The sequence below is a fragment of the Dysidea avara genome, chromosome 6 (genome assembly GCF_963678975.1).
Source record: "Dysidea avara chromosome 6, odDysAvar1.4, whole genome shotgun sequence".
In the NCBI taxonomy this organism is placed as follows: domain Eukaryota; kingdom Metazoa; phylum Porifera; class Demospongiae; order Dictyoceratida; family Dysideidae; genus Dysidea; species Dysidea avara.
The window spans coordinates 28,653,118-28,670,663 of NC_089277.1; the positions used below are offsets into that span (position 1 = coordinate 28,653,118).

At 37.3% G+C, this 17,546-nt stretch overlaps 1 protein-coding gene and 1 long non-coding RNA gene across 2 annotated transcripts in view; one reads left to right on the top strand and one right to left on the bottom strand.

Moving 5' to 3' along the window:
- Window positions 1–17,546, bottom strand: part of LOC136259383 (uncharacterized) — a 130,649-nt gene that overhangs the window by 14,238 nt on the left and 98,865 nt on the right. The gene's annotated exons all lie outside the window — the stretch shown is intronic.
- LOC136258078 (uncharacterized) lies at window positions 14,835–15,540 on the top strand. The gene is made up of 3 exons (XR_010702561.1): window positions 14,835–14,972; window positions 15,133–15,217; window positions 15,407–15,540. It is a non-coding gene; the product is annotated as an uncharacterized lncRNA (long non-coding RNA).

The window sequence follows — 17,546 nt, forward strand, 5'->3', positions numbered from 1 at the left end:
ACCATCTGTTATTTCTTTACCACAGGAAGAAGAAAAGAACTTTAAGAAGATTTTTAATACTTCAACTATTTTTGATTTTATTAGTAATTATACAAATTATATACATATATTTATTACATGCCAATTATTCCCAACAGGATATTTTTTTGCAGCTGATCTCTCTACTGGGTGACTTGAAATGTATATAGCTGAACTATCTACAGGATGGTTTCTTTGTAGCTGAACTCTCTACAAGGTGACTTAATTGTTTCTAGCTCATCTCACTATAAAGTGGTTTGTTTGTAGCTGAACTCTCTGCGAGGCAATTTGATTGTAGCGGAGCTTTCTACAGGCTTCTTTCTAGCTAATCTCTATAGGGTAACTTATTTGTAACTGAACTCTCTACAGAGTGGGTTTATTGGAGCTGAACTCTCTACAAGGTGACGTCTTCTAGCTGATCTCTCTGCAGAGTGACTTTTGAACTCTAGCTACAGGGTAATTTGTTTGCAGCTGAACTCTGTAGGGTGATTTGTTTGTAGCTGAACTCTCTACAGGATGATTTCTTTGTAGCTAAACTTTCTACAAGGTTACTTGTTTCTAGCTGATCTCTCTACAAGGTGACTCCTTCTAGCTGATCTCTCTGCAGGGTGACTTGTATCTAGCTGAACCCTCTACAGGGTGATCTGTTCACCACTGAACTCTCTACACGTTGATTTATTTGTAGCTGAAGTCTCTACTGGGTGACTTTTTTTAGCTGATCTCTCTACAGGGTGATTTGCTTGTAGCTGATCTCTCTACAGAGTAGCTTGAACTCTAGATCTCTACAGGGTGATTTGCTTGTAGCTGAACTCCCTACATTGTGTATAGTTTCAAGCTGATCTCTGTACAGGGTGTTTTGTTTGCAGCTGAACTCTCTACAGGGTGATTTTTAAAAATAAATTAACTCTCTACAGGATGATTTGTTTGTAACTGAACTCTGTGACTTCTTCTAGCTGATCTCTCTACAGGGTGACTTGTTTCTAGCTGATCTTTCTACTGGGTGACTTGTTTCAAGTTGATATCTCTACAGAGTAAACTGTTTGTGGCTGAAATCTCTACAGAATTTTTTTGCAGCTGAACTTTCTATAAAGTGACTTTTCTAGATGATCTCTCTCTCTACTGGGTGACTTTTTTCAAGCTGAACTCTTTCTAGGGTGATCTTTTCATACGTAGCTGAACTCTCTACAGGGTGACCTTTTCGTAGCTGAACTATCTACACATTTGGAGCTGAACTCTCTACAGGGTGACTTGTTTCTAGCTGATCCCTCTATTGGGTGACTTGTTTCTAGCTGAACTCTGTACGGGACGGTTCCTTTGTAGCTGAACTCTCTACAGGGTAGTTTATTTGTAGCTGAACTCCCTACAAGGTGATTTGCTTGTAGTAAAGATCCCTGCTCGGTGGTTTGTTTGTAGCCAAACTCTCTACAGGGTGATGTTTTGTAGCTGAACTCTCTACTGGGTGATTTGTTAGTAGCTGGACTCTTTAAAGGGTAGTTTCTTTAATTCTTTAAAGGGTAGTTTCTTTGTGTCTAAACTCTCTACAAGGTGACTTCTTCTAGCCAATTTCTCTACAGGTTAACTTGTTTGCAGCTCATTTCCTCTCCAGGGTGATCTTTTCGTAGCTGAATCCTCCACAGGGTAGTATTTTGTAGCTGAACTCTCTACAAAGTGAATTCTTCTAGCTGATCTCTCAACAGCATGACTTGTTTGAACTCTCTACAGGGTGGTTGAGTCAGACGATTGAGCCCAACTCTCTACTTGGGCACAATCGTCTGACATTAACACAGCAAGAAATTTTCGTTGGCTGCATTGCTCACTACATAGTGAAAGTGCAATCTTTGCCATCCAAGACCAAGTACTATGTACAAGGGTCTATCAAGCTAAGATAATCCAAGTGGTAGTGGTAGTGGTAGTAGTAGTAGTGGAAATTTGCATTCTAAGTCATTTTAGCTACCTAATTCAGCTATCCAGATAATAAAAAGTAAATAAAAATCCGCCCTTCCAATCTGAGTGTAGCTAGGACTAAGTATGAGAACTGATAATGAGGTTTATGCATGTGGCCTTACTGGGACTTCAGTAAAGCACCATGCACTGCCATTTAGATAGCTGTTCTGACATTGTTTTTCAACAATCAGGAGGTATTTTAGTAGCCATGCACCCATATACCCAAAAAAGTCAAGTCAGTGTGCTTTTCAATCCAAAACCATTGGACTCACTTGCACGCTTCCAACCTTCTCTGTTTCAGCGATGATTAAAATAGTGTCTGCTTGCAATGGCAGATCCAGGATGGGGAATTTGGGGTAAATGCCCCCCTCCCCCTCCCTCCTCACATACTTCTGATTAAAGTACTAAACTTTATGTCAGGCCAGCTTATAAAATTCACGAAAATATGCACATTTTACTAGCATTTATTACAAATTCACCTGAAACCAAAGGCCAGTTTATTTCAAGATATTGTTATAAGATGGATGGGATGGACATTGTTAAGGTAAATGAGGAAAAAGATTTGGGGGTGTTAATTGATTGCAATCTCAAGTTTTATAGTCAGTGTTCGGCAGTGGTTAACAAAGCTAATAGACTTCTTGGCCTTATTAAACAGACCTTTTTGAATATTTCTGCAGATTCTTTTACATGTCCATACAAATCATTAGTGCATCCTATTTTAGAATATGGTAACTTGATTTGGATATCTTACTATAAAATAGACATCCAAAATCTAGCAGAAAGTCACTAGAATGATCAAATCTATAAGAAATCTTGATTATGAAGAACGATTGAAAGTATTTAACTTGCCATCATTACATTATAGACATTACAGAGGTGACATGATTGTTGTCTACAATATGCTACATGATAAGTATGATATAGGCTATTCTGACTTTTTACTTTTTCACCCACTACCCATACCAGAGGTCACACATTTAAGCTATTCAGATCTTTTTCTAGAACAGATGCCAGGAAATATTTTTTTAACAAGAAGAGTTGTTGAACCATGGAATAACTTACCCCAACAAGTAGTCTGTGCAGCATCAGTTGATGATTTTAAGAAATTGATTGACCAGTTTTCATCTAATACTATGTGTGTAGAATATATGTAATTAGTTTACTTGTAGCTACTTTTTTACCTGTTGATCAGGTGTAACAGGCTGTACATGTTTAGCCTTACAAATTTACCTGTTATAAATAAAATAATTATACAACCAAGTACTAAGAATAATACGAAATGCGGTAAAATTACGTCATTAATAATGAATGAATAAATAATAAATAATGTTTGAGAAACTACGAGGCCTAGAGACATGAACTAAGCGGGGATAGATTCGCCTGTGAATGAAGGCACAACCGTATAATAAGTACGCCTATTCGTGCTGATGACTTTACAGTACGTGTAATTCTATATAACGCCCGGCACCACGCCCTTGTTAATTACAGATTGCTCGAACGAGAAGATTAGTAAACGTCCGCGGAGAGGCCAGGCGCCACTTTACTGGTAAGCAACAACATTACAAGTATGTTTAAATATTTGTAACTGTGTATTTTGTGTGTAGGATATGCGCTCCAGGCGTCATGCAGTGAACGACCAGCTGATGACCAGTTGGGATACCAGCTGATGCGCTCATAAACAACCAGCTGGAACAGCAAGGTAATGAGTAATTTAATACTTGTACCGGTAGTTGTATTATAGGTCTACATCTTCATCCTTCGTCTGGCTTGCTAGCGGCTGGAATTATTTTCATTATACCGGCACCTTCATCTGGCTTGCTGGCGGCTGGAATTATTTTCCACTCGGCTTAACTACTATTATTATTGTTTACTACAAATACATTAGGTGCAATAATATGATTGGAGTCTAGCTGTAAATAGATCAGTACCAGGGGCGGATCCAGGGGGGGGGGGGGCAGAGGCGTAGCTAAGGGGGGGAATTTGCCCCCCCATCACTAAATGATTTTTTTAAAAACCTTCGTCACAAGTTTACCAGTATTGAACTGACACGCAAATGACTGTAAATTATGTACACTACTACGCGGTATCACCAGGTGTTGCTAGTGAATGCGCAAACACCAACATTCAACTCGCTCGTGAATCCATCGAACGAAAATATTAGAGACATACTTCTATATTTAACCTAGATCACTCGCGTGATAGAACATTTTTGAATCTAAAAAGAGTAACCCGCTTCTCCGCGGCAGGAGTCACAACTCACAAGCGACAAAGGAGGCCAGATGACGCTACGAACGTACTGCCTACGAGGTGATAAAGTGTTAGCTAAATAAATGTAAGTTTATTTTATCGAGTCGATCACACTGGACCTTTGTACGTACGGCCGCAGTGCAGTCTTTTTTACTTTGTCAGTCAGTCAGATGGATCAGTCAAGCTTACAAGTTCTGCTAGCAGGATTTCGTGCAATACATGGCATTTGAATTTCGCCGAGTGAAGTGAGTGAATACGTCATCTTGTCAGCAGTGTGCTAGGACTGCAGCACAGGCTGTGGCTAACGTAAAGTAATTTGTATTTGCACTAAAGTATTAACTCTACCGGACTGTGGGTGAATTTGTTGGAGTACAGTTGTGGCACGTGCGGTGATGCTCGACGAATATAGCTACCTCGATTGGAAGCAGTCAGTACTGAAATAGTTACGTAGCTAGTTATTTAAGCTGTAATAATACAACACCGTATGTTGGCTAGCCCACCATTGGGTCATTAGCCTTTTTTTGCAATCATGAATGATTTTGAGTGTTTCGTGGGGGGGTGGGATTGTGTGGGGGGGGGGGCATGCCTGCCCCTCCATCACCTTCTGGCTAGCTACGCCCCTGGGGGGGGGCTGAAGCCCCCCCTTCATATTTAGGCTTTACTTGATCAATATACTGAGTATTATAATGAAATTTTGTCTTAGCATAATTATATGATCACTAATAATACAAATAATCATAAAACCACCTTATAAACATCTTTCCAAGGTATTATCAGTGGATTTATGCTAAAGTTTATGCAACAAGGACCCGGATCAGCATTGGAGGTGTACAAGATCGAGATACTCTAATAGAGCAGTCAGCTAACTACTCTAATAGAACATTCACTGGAAACATGTAGTTTGTGGAATTTTTCAAATCTGCCTGCACCTATACATGCAATGAAGTGCATTGGTCTGTTTAAAGGGCTTCATTCATCTACTTATGTAGTTAATATACATGGCAATACTTAATTCAGGTACACAATTTCCATTGAAATGCTCTCAGATTCAATCTTGTATCATTCAAATTTCAAAATTTTCCACTTTCAACATTTTTATTCTAACATGCATGCACCTAGCTATTCAGTGTTGCATGTGTGCAATGGCGAGAGGGGTACATCATGTACTTGGTTGTCTGTACCTACCCAAACTTTTCCCATTAGCAAAATGCTTCAGAGAGCCATACCTATAATCTAAAGGCAGTATATAAAATATCTACAGGCAGAAAATATTATGAATTTTATGTGGAAATGTCTCCAAATTACAGTATTTTAGCATCTATTTTTCAAAATTTTCCTACTAGTAGTAGGGGGGCATGCCCCCAGACCCCCCTAGTTCCAGCATGCTTTGCACACCTCTACCCAAGAGATTAGTACCTTGAGTTAGCCCCCCCCCCCCTTTATAAATCCTAGATCCGCCCCTGAGTACCTGCAATTTCAATTGTATCAGTTGGTAGTATGTTCCACTCGTTTATTGTTCTTGAGAAATAGCTGTTTTGGTATGCCGTGGTGGATGAGGTAGGAAAAATATAGTAAAGATGGTGGTATTGTCTTGTTGGTCGTATTTTTGGTAAGTAATAATGAGGAATTTGGAGTGATAACTGTTGGTAGTGTATCTTATGCAATATTTGTAACCTAGATAATTTCCGAAGAATTTGTAATGTAGGCCATTTCAGCTGATCCAACATTAGAGAAACTGAACTGAATCTGCCATAGTCATTCAACACCCAGCGCGCTGCTCTTCGTTGTACTTTCTCTAACTCTGAAATATCTCCAACGTGGTAGGGATCCCAGACAGCAGATGCATACTCTAGTTGTGGTCTCACCATTGTTAGGTAAGCTGATTCTTTAACTTGTTTTGAACATTTGTTTAGATTGCGTTTTAAGAAATTGAGTGTTCTAGATGCTTTATTGACAACATTTGATATGTGAGGTGACCAAGACAGTGATTTATGAATTAAGACTCCTAGGTACATATGTTGATCAGATATATCTAGTATGTGACTGTGACATATCAGACAATTCAGTGTATTTTAATGTCATTCAGCTGCAGTATGAAAATGTACTGTTTGTTCAATTAGAATTTTAAAAATAAAACTGATTCTAAAAAAACCTGTTAATTTTAGCAACTTTTATATGCTCACCTGTATAGCACATATATCATATAGGGGGTGGGTGGGTGGGAGGGTGCGGAGGGAAGGGGTGGTGGGCCGCCCACGCACAAGAAGTGGTTGACAGTGAAAAAACAGTCTATAAGTATCATACAACTGTTTAAATATATACGTTCTTTGATATTGTATATGCATTAGTTTGCCAGTGATAGGTATAAACGGCGAAAAGAATGTAATGAATTGTCCGCCCACGCCCACGCCCAATTTGCGCTTTCGTTAAAATGGCCTTGCTCAAAGACGATTAAATGTCTATGACAGTTTTCTGTATAAATACTTTGGTTTGTTTATCATGCTGTAATATTGTGCTGCTGTGTTATGCTATAATAATATTAATGCTTATATTATTTAATGATGTTTGTTTCTATTACTTTAGTGCACGGTGGGAGGTGGAAGCGTCCATGATGACGATTGGGCAATGTGCAAATAAAGTGAGTGTATGCTTTGTAAAAAGAAGCCCACGTAGCTGTGCAGGGCTCATCTTCTGTACAGCTCATCTTCTGTACAGATCAGCTTCTGTATAGTCTTTCATTATTTTATTTTTCCCGAGGGGTAGCCAACTCCCACGCAAAACACAGAAATGGTGTACCAGAGGGATTGCCAATGCCCACGCAAAGCACCCAAATGGTGTGTACGAGACTCCCAATCTTTATGTATTTTTAAAAGCATTTAGTGAGATTGCTAACTAGTAACTACCTGTACAGTTGTTGATCTACATCTTGTTCTAATTATTCATGATCGATCATTGTCTACTTTCTCCATTATTTTTACATGATTTTGGATTTAGGATTTGGTTTCTAATATATTTGTGTATTTCTGATTGGATTTCTCACATAGCATACAAGAGTCCCAAGGCATTGGCTACCCCTCGCTTTTTACCAAAAGCCAGTTCATCTCTAGTTGACAAAGATAGTGTGACCATCTAATTATGATATTATTTCAATCTAAATTAAATTCTTGATCACAGATACACATTTCCCTTGTAGCTATATGTGGCGCACCACAAAATTAACCAATGTAAACAACCATTACCATACCTTGTAGTGTTTTATTTTTATGTGAATATGCATTGAAGTGTGTGTGTAGTGTGTGTGTGTGTGTGTGTGTGTGTGTGTGTGTGTTTGTGTGTGTGTGTGTTTGTGTGTGTGTGTGTGTGTGTGTGTGTGTGTGTGTGTAGTGTGTGTGTGAGTGTGTGTAGTGTGTGTGTGTGTGTAGTGTGTGTGTAGTGTGTGTGTGAGTGTGTGTAGTGTGTGTGTGTGTGAGTGTGTGTGTAGTGTGTAGCGTGTGTGTGTGTGTGTGTGTGTGTAGTGTGTGTGTGTGTGTAGTGTGTGCGTGATAAAGATTTTTTAAATTCACTAATTTAAATGTGACTGTTTTTTCCACAGGTTTATATGTTGGAGAACTGCATGCAAACAACTAACTTGAAATTTTTATAATGACCATTTTTTTAAAAATATTTATTTGATTACATGTACAAAATACAAAGATGTATCACGTGATCAAAACAGTTATTAGCATGATGTACAAGGACTATTGACCATTGAAAAGTTGATGAATTAAACATTCAAGAACGGATTGCTTCTCCATTGCAACTCGCCCACGCAATATAGCGCGCGCGTCACTAATAACCAGTGCTCAGCCGGGGTATGCGACTATTGGATTGAGATGGTGATTTTTATAAAATTATTTGTACCTTGTAAAACGTTCATCACGAACGGTATAGCTAGCTGAAGTATTCAAGAAAGGATAGCTCTAGCCTGGTATAAACTGGAATCGTTAAAAAGTTCGCGCCTGGATTGTTGGGGTGAGCAAATATTTTCATTGCCAATGGTTCTATGTGTAATGTTAAACCCCCTACTTTGTACCATGAAGAAGGCCGTATTAAGCTGTTACATTTTACGTGAAAGTAGATGTCATGCTGGCCATTCCTGCTAGAACCTGGAAAAGGTTAAAAAGTTATCTGGCGCTCCATAACAGAGCCTTGAAAACCTGCTTCCAGTGTAGACGCGTGTATCTTGTCAATAAAATTTTTTTTATTAAAAGTCGCTTAATTGTTTGATATGGTTTCATTTTTTTTTTGCTTTACTTGTGGTAAGGGGCTAACCATTGGTACTACCAAAGGTGTATGTGGACATGTGAAATAGGCAGTTGATAGAATTGACCCCACCAATATTGCATTCTTGGCTTTCCATGTAACAATCATTCGCCTGTATCATCGGTTTCATTTTTTATTTTTATTTTTTGCTTTACTTGTGGTAAGGGGCTAACCATTGGTACTACCAAAGGTGTATGTGGTCATGTGAAATAGGCAGTTGATAGAATTGACCCCACCAATATTGCATTCTTGGCTTTCCATGTAACAATCATTCGCCTGTATCATCATGAAGTGTGTAGTCGTAAGTAGTCTACTGTGAGTCTGTAATAGCTAAACAAGAAGCCGATGTAGTGCTGCATATACAACAATGTGTAACTATCTCCTGTATGTTGTGCATGGCTGTATGCATGTTCTATACCTTATGCGTATTTTGTACCATACGCGTATGGTACATACCATATGCGTATACGCGTACGGTACAACCGTACGCGTATGGTACGGAAAATCGTACCATCTGAGTATAGCTAACGTGGTATGCGTATAACATCAAGCAATAGGTTTTTGCACTGCCGTACCTATTGACTACGCCGGATGGAACTCTGCTTTCATTTCTTTTCGGGGAAGAGGGAGGGGGAGGCGCTAGTCTCGCTTAGCGGTTTCTGTTCAGTGAAGACCGAGATATTCTAATAGAGCAATCATATTTAGCTATTCTATTCTCTAGAGCTGAGATGTATTTAGCTTTACTGCGATTAAGATATGATTTGCTTTACTGCATGATGCAAATCAACCACCTTGTTGATATCCCAGCAAATCCATTTCTGATACCCATATCCACTGTACATAGTACCAGAGGTCATAATATGAGATTTATGCAACCAATGACACAGATTGATTCTTATATGTACTCCTTTTTCCCTTCGGCAATCAAAATCTGGAATGATCTACCCCTAAATGTGATTGACTCCAATTATATTGATCAGTTCAAACAAAAACTAGTAATTATTTAATTTGTACTTATATGTATGTTGTGACCTGTGCACTATAGACTCTAGTATAGAGGTCTGCACAGTATTACCAATAATAATAATAATAGCCTATTTAAAATAAAGAATTCCTTAAAATAAATGAATATTGATGGCATGATATCTTGCATGACTATATATAAGTGATGAAACTGACATCTTTATTTATGATAAAAACAATCATGAATTCATCACACTGTTGGCAGATCCAGTCTTGGATTGTGTTAAGTCCTGCTGATCTGGTAGGATCTGATGGAATTCTACATAGTCAAAAATAGTAAAGGTCAATTGTCTGGATTCGAAGCTTTACGAAAAACATGATAAAACCTAGCTATATACAGTATAAGTCTGAAAAGTATAAATCAAAGGAAGGGGATTAAATATAATATGTCTTGATTTATACATAGTGATTAGTGTATAATCTATAACAATGCCGTATCTCGTTGTTTGTTTAACATTTCATTTCATCAACAGTTCCACTAAATACAATAGTGCCATCACCTATACAATTATGATGGTTTATGTAAGCACCTGCACTGTATATAAAAAAATGACAAAAAGCATACGTTGTTTCAGCAGAACTGTTAATTGCTTTTTTAACATTCTAGATGTTTTAACGAAAAGTGAGTGTAACAACAATTTTTTACTTTAACAAGGAAATGATGTTACAACAACAAAAATTCCCCGTTGTTATTTTTAATAAATGAAGTGTTTGCTGTTTTTTTACAGCAGGGATAACAAGTTCTTTGTTAAAATGAAAAATCCTTTTTTACAGTGTGTAGATTATTTTCTTGATGTCTTCTGACTTTTGTACATATTGATTTATTGGCTTGTCCAGCTGTCTACTGCCTTATTTGTCATGGATTTTCATCTCACATTTTTATAACAAATGACTTCATTTCTCCATAGTGGAAATGCTATTGATTTAAAAATACACAAGCTGGCATACTGTACGTTCTTTATAATAGTTGAGTTAAAATGACCAGATTTGTGAAAAGGTACCTTTTCCACACATTTTACATACCAGCAAACAAAATGGTGTAACACTTGACTCCTTACACTGATAAACTTACTCTTAATATCATAATGCTGCTAGATACTATAGTAGCTACTGTACACTCATGGATAATTATAAGGTATATGTTCATAAACTTATGAAACCCCGAAGTTCATGGGTTAAATTTTGTGTGTGGAAAGGTACATTTTTGCAAATCCGGTCACAAATTGTCTAGCTGTTGCATAGCAACTGCACACACTGACAACATATGGTAAATTTTAATTTTTGTTTCTTCCACACAGTACATTGTGGCTGCAATTGCTACACATATGTTGCTTCCTATTGGATTCGTGGTCCATATCTGTAATAGAGTTAATGATGTAATGTAATGATGTGACATGATGTAATATAATGTAATTTATGCATATATACCTGTAATATTAATAATTAATTATTGTGTACTGTAGTTGTAAGAGTTAGTTGTTATTGTGTACTTTCAGTTATTGATTAATAATATTATATACAGTGGTCTGTTTTGACTATAAACGGTCTGCCCAAGAGCCTATGCTTCCCTACAATTAGAGCAATACCCACACATAATTTGTGTTTACAAATACACCTGAAGATAGTCAAAGATTAGTGCAATAATTAAACGCTACAGAGCGATATTACCCAAAAAACTCTACTAGGGGCTTCTCTACTTGTATATATGAACTTTGTAAAAAATGTGTTTGGGTTTAAAGGTGCCCAATTATCCTTTCAACATAAAACAAGAGCAGCATGCTCCTTGCCTTACTCAGAAACTGAAATTTGAAGTTTGATCTTCTAAAGTATTATTTAGGACAAAAGACATTGATTTCTGTTATGCTTTAGAATTGTGCCAGCATATTGGTATTCACGATTTTTCAATGAATATAACAGGAATGCATGGTGATATAAACACTAAGCCTGCAGTAGAGGTAGCATTGTAGCTAAATGTAAACATAAGATTTTGATATAATTATCCATATAAATACACATTAAAATACTGCATTCTGATTGGTTAAAATATAGCAACCATATTAAATAATTTATATCCATTGGCAAATCAAACCAATTTTTTCAGGGCATATCAAGACACACGGTAGTGTGTCGTGCGGCCCAAGAAGCTGGCGCGTAACACCCGTGAGTATATTGACAGGAAGAAAGAAAACGCAATTTTCGCACCTCCGTAGCTCTGTATTTCCTTGATGAAACAAGACGATTTTTGCTGTGGACATGCCCTCCAACTGCAGCACTCCACATTCCAAATTTGAGCGAAATCGCTTCGCGCGTTCCCGAGATATGTGACTTTCAAAAATTGGCTCAGTTTCTTCGTTTTTTTCTTCTTATTTTTCTTTTTCTTGTCGCACACTTACAAAAACTGCTATAAAACTCGAACGCCATATCCGATTGCCTTGAAATTTGGCACACAGACGGGGGATATAAAGGCGCATCTCGGTACCAACTTTGGCTGGAATACGATAAATTGGCAAAGAGTTATGAGCGATTATTCACGAAAAATAACACCAATATGTTGTCACGACTACAGGGTAAACCGCGTATGGGAAGAAGCTGAAAATCGGTGGGTGAATAGGTTAACTATTGAACCTCAAACCTTTTGTGGTTTGAAAGAAATCGAGCTAAAAAACAGGAAGATACAACGAAAAAACCAACAGTATGTAACAATTACGCAATCGAGATTAGCTAATAAAAAAACCACAGCTTGCCACGCCTACCAGATAAACCACTTGGGGTAATGCTTTGAAAAGCGTTGTACAGATGGAGTAATCATCTTAGAAAGGCTCATCAATGGTGTAGAAGAATCAGACTTAAAGCCACGGAGTTATAACACGAAATCCAACTTGGTGCAGCAAGTGCGAGATCGAGATACTCTAATAGAGCAGTCATCCTAATAGAGCAGTCACCCTGAAGAGAATTCAAGAGAAATAAGAAACCTGTATAGAGATCAGCTACACACAAGTCACCCTGTAGAGAGATCACCTAGAAGAAGTTACCTTGTAGGGAGTTCATGCAACTATGGAAAGAGATAGTTCAACTAGAAAAAATCACCTTGTAGAGTTCAGCTACAAAGAAACCACCATGTAGAGAGTTCAGCTACAAACAAATCGCCCTGTGGAGAGATCAATAGAACAATAGAAGAAGTTACCTTGCAGAGAGTTCAGCTACAAAGAAACCATCATGTAGAGAGTTCAGCTACAAACAAATCTCCCTGTAGAGAGATTAGCTAGAAGAAGTTACCTTGTAGAGAGTTCAGCTACAAAGAAACCATCATGTAGAGAGTTCAGCTACAAACAAATCTCCCTGTAGAGAGATCAGCTAGAAGAAGTTACCTTGTAGAGAGTTCAACTTCAAACAAATCACCCTGTACAAAGATCAGCTAGAAGAGGTCACCTTGTAGAGAATTCAGATACAAAGAAACCACCATGTAGAGAGCTCAGCTTCAAACAAATCACCCTGTAGAAAGATCAGCTAGAAGAAGTCACCTTGTAGAGAGTTCAGCTACAAAGAAACCATTCTTTAAAGAGCTCAGATGCAAACAAATCACCTGTACAGAATTCAGCTACAAATAAATCACCCTGTAGAAAGATGAGTTAGAAAAAGTTACCTTGTAGAGAGTTCAGTTACAAAGAAACAACCATGTAGAGAATTCAGCTACAAACTAGTGACCCTGTAAAGACATCAGCTAGAAGAAGTTACCTTGAGAAAGTTCAGCTACAAAGAAACCATTATTTAAAGAGCTCAGCTGCAAACAAATCACCTATACAGAATTCAGCTACAAACAAATCACCATGTAGAGAGATCAGCTAGAAGAAGTTAATTTGTAGAGAGTTCAGCTACAAAGAAACCATCATTTAGAGAGTTCAGCTACAAACAAATCTCCCTGTAGAGAGATCAGCTAGAAGAAGTTACCTTGTAGAGAGTTCAGCTACAAACAAATCACCCTGTGTTAGATCAGCTAGAAGAAGTCACCTTGTAGAAAGTTCAGTTACAAAGAAACCACCATGTAGAGAGTTCAGCTACAAACTAGTCACCTTGTAGAGACATCAGCTATAGAAAAGTTACCTTGTAGAGAGTTCAGCTACAAACAAACCATTCTGTTTAGAGCTCAGCTGCAAACAAATCACCTGTACAGAATTCAGCTACAAACAAATCACCCTGTAGAGAGGTCAGCTAGAAGAAATTACCTTGTAGATCGTTCAGCTACAAACAAATCACCCTGTAGAGAGATCAGCTAGAAGAAGTTACCTTGTAGAGATTTCAGCTACAAAGAAACCACCATGTAGAGAGTTCAGCTGCAAAGAAATCACCCTGTAGAAAATGCAGCCACGAACAAATTGCCCTGTAGAAAGATCAGTTAGAAGAAGTTACTTTGTAGAGAGATCAGCTACAAAGAAACCATTTATGTAAAGAGCTCAGCTGCAAACAAATCACCTGTACAGAATTCAGCTACGAACAAATCACCCTGTAGAGAGATCAGCTAGAAGAAGTTACCTTGTAGATAGTTCAGCTACAAACAAATCTCCCTGTAGAGAGATCAGCTAGAAAAAATTACCTTGTAGAGAGTTCAGCTGCAAAGAAATCACCACTGCCCAAATTTCAAGGCAATAGCTCTTTCCAATCTGAAGTTATCAATTGTCAAAGTTGGCAAATTGGATGTGTATAGAAGGCCACTTTTCGCAAATCCGGTCACATATGTATTATATATATAATTTGTACATTTACTGATAAAATATTTAAAGTACATCTACTTCATCTTTTCTTCTTCCTGTAGTAAAGAAAAAAAACATAGGTTAAAAAAGTCCCAAAGCTGGCCATAGGCCGGCTTTGGGGTATACAAATACAAAAAGAAATGAAATCTAATCCAAAACAGCCAAGCTGTAAAAAAAGTGTGCGGCCCTCAGAAAGGCTATGGTGAAAAAAGATGTGAAATCCAAGGTGGCGGCCAAGAAATGGCTGTGATGGTAGGTTAATGGTAAAAATTTTAATAAAGACAATTCAGGTGAATTTTTGTGCCGCTTCACAAAATTTACCTGAATTGTCATTATTAAAATTTTTACCATTAACCTACCATCACAGCCATTTCTTGGCCGCCACCTTGGATTTCACATCTTTTTTCACCATAGCCTTTCTGAGGGCCGCACACTTTTTTTACAGCTTGGCTGTTTTGGATTAGATATATATATGTATATTATTTCATTAAATATTTTATTTTATTGTTGCTACATATAATCTATTGTTTACCTTTAATTTGTTACTTAAAATGGATATTTATGCCTGGTGGCACTAAAGTAGTGTTGACCAGACAATTACAACAGATGAGCTCAAGAAGTACATTGTAATGATTGATCAAACAGAGCTAGGAAGACCTGGAGAATGCTGATACAATAACATTGAGGGAGGTAGGAAAGAGATATAACTGTAGAGAAAGTAATGTTTCATTTTGCAAATTAATGTAAACCTACATGGCTGTAACTTATAGCAATATTAGACATGCTATACTCTAAGACTGATGTGCATAGTAATTAATTTTATTGTGCAATATTTTTTTTAAAACTGCAGTTTGCTGAATCTTTGCTATTGAATGAGGCATGCACATTGCCTAATGAGATGAAGTAGGAAAACATAACATGGCAGAGATTTTATGGTGAGTTTATGGGTTCTAATGAATAATTCAGTAATGAATGTATATTATCTAGCATTGTTTAATTGTTATAAGTGTGTTGTATAGCTACTCACTACTTACTGTCATGCTTGTGGATGGGAATTAAGACAATGTGTTTAGCTACTCTTATCTGAATGTACTCCTTAACATCCACATTAATTTTTGCTGTAGGTCCAGTGGGATGAATGTGAGTGGTGGTACTATTTACAGTATGTATAATCAAGAAAAGTACGTAAACAAGAAATTGGATCCTCAAAAGAAGAGTGTATACATAGTATATCAAAATGCAAATACAGTGAGGAGCCATGCATGGCATGTTGCACAACTGATGACACTACCGAAGTTCATTTTTCAAGTTATTAGCTTTGCACAAGCAGTATATGTATATAATTCAGTTAGAACCTACTAGCTACCATGCACGTTGTAATTGCTCTCCTCGCTTATTTACCTAATTGACTGTGTTGTAAATTGTCATGCAGTTATCCACATTTATAATTGAGTATGAGACCATCTGCATGTTTCTGATAGCTATAAAGTAGCATACATACACAGTACCATTCATGTGAAGTTCTGCAGACAAAGCGAGATCATGTACATAAGATTTAGGTACATTGGTGTAGGACTATATAGTGGGAAATGCATGGGCATGGCAAGGATAAAATGCATGTGTGTGCTGATGAATAAATCTACGTAGTTAGCTACAGCTCAGTAGTAAGCAGATTATTATGTTGTGTTCTAAGTTTACTCAGCTAGAAATGCTTGTAAAGACAGCCCATTGTAGCTAGGTGATGGCAAGACTAGACACTGCACGAAAAGTAAGATGTCCTGCTTGTGTCAGCATGTAGGAAATTTTTTTAATGATTTCCTTTAGAATTTCATATTTGAGTTATCATGCAGGAAATGTTTTTGAACATTTTCTGTACAATTTCCTGTTAGTGTCACATTGCAGTAAATTGTTTTAACATTTACAAGAAATGTAGCTAAAATCAGTATTAAGATTTTCACCACATTCATGACTAGTGAAAATGCAGCTGTAAACTGATCAAATGGATACTGCAGGTTTCTTGTGTTTAGCTCAGTGTAATACTGAGCCAAAACTTGGTTCTCAACACAACATAGGCTTTCAACATCATATAACAGAGTGTCTCTACAACAATGTGTAACACTGTAACCCATATTATGCTGCTGCAATAACATTTTAGTGGTATATGAATTGTTATACTAAGGAAGCTCTATTTTACTTTTAAAATTAACTTTACGTGATGCCAGAATTGTATCTAAATTAACTACACCATATTTCTCAGTGCCGTGCTACAGAAAAAAGAAGCTATGGCATACAGTGATGATACTCAACCATTTAGGGCTTTCAACATGACAATGTAAACAGTCAATTTGCAACGCATGGAACTAGATAGTTATGTACTGTGTGCCAAGGTAAATATTACATGAATTTATGGCCTTAATTGTGAGTTACACTTTGTGTCTTTGTACAATATGGATGTTAGAATTTGTCATGAATAGTGATAGACAGCTGGGGAGTATGGCGTTGTGACAAAGTGTTTATTTTAGTAAATATCTAGCGATGGCTTTACTTACTGTTTCAGCGGTTCACCATCTTCATGCTATGTACTTTAATGTATGCTACAATGATATACCTGGATTTGTGGAAAGGTACTGGTTACTACGATAAAATAACCTGCACTTGGTTGCCAGGAGATAAAAAAGAAATAGTACATTTCATGAATAAAAATAATAAAGGAAATGTAAGTGGCTATGAATATTATACATGTACACCATAAAAATTTCCCCTAGTGTATATATAAGGAATGGGAATATATGCCTTTACAGTTATGTGGGTGATTATGTGTAACATAGCTACAGTGCAGTGACTAAGTTGATGTCATCATAGCATTCCCGGTCATCGCTCGGGTGACATATTATTGTAATGTTATTAATTTTATAACTGAGCAAGCTATCAACTTAGTTATGATCATATCATTTTACATATAGCTAGTTTCTGTGTGCATTAGCTGCATCATACTGTCTACATTACCTGATACATGATGCACGCAAGTCTACATTGACAATATACAATATGGCTAATCTCAACTCCTTGGTCAGTCATGGATGACGTTAACACAGTATACTGTAATGTTGTGACCTCCCCTAGTCTCTGTTGAGGCACCACAGCCAACTGTGGTATAGTCTCTCCCGCAATCCTATAGTGGATGGTTGTTAAACCAACAGATGTTAGTCTTTGTGTCACTGCCACTGGGCACTTTCTGACAAGTGTATGTAATATATAACAATA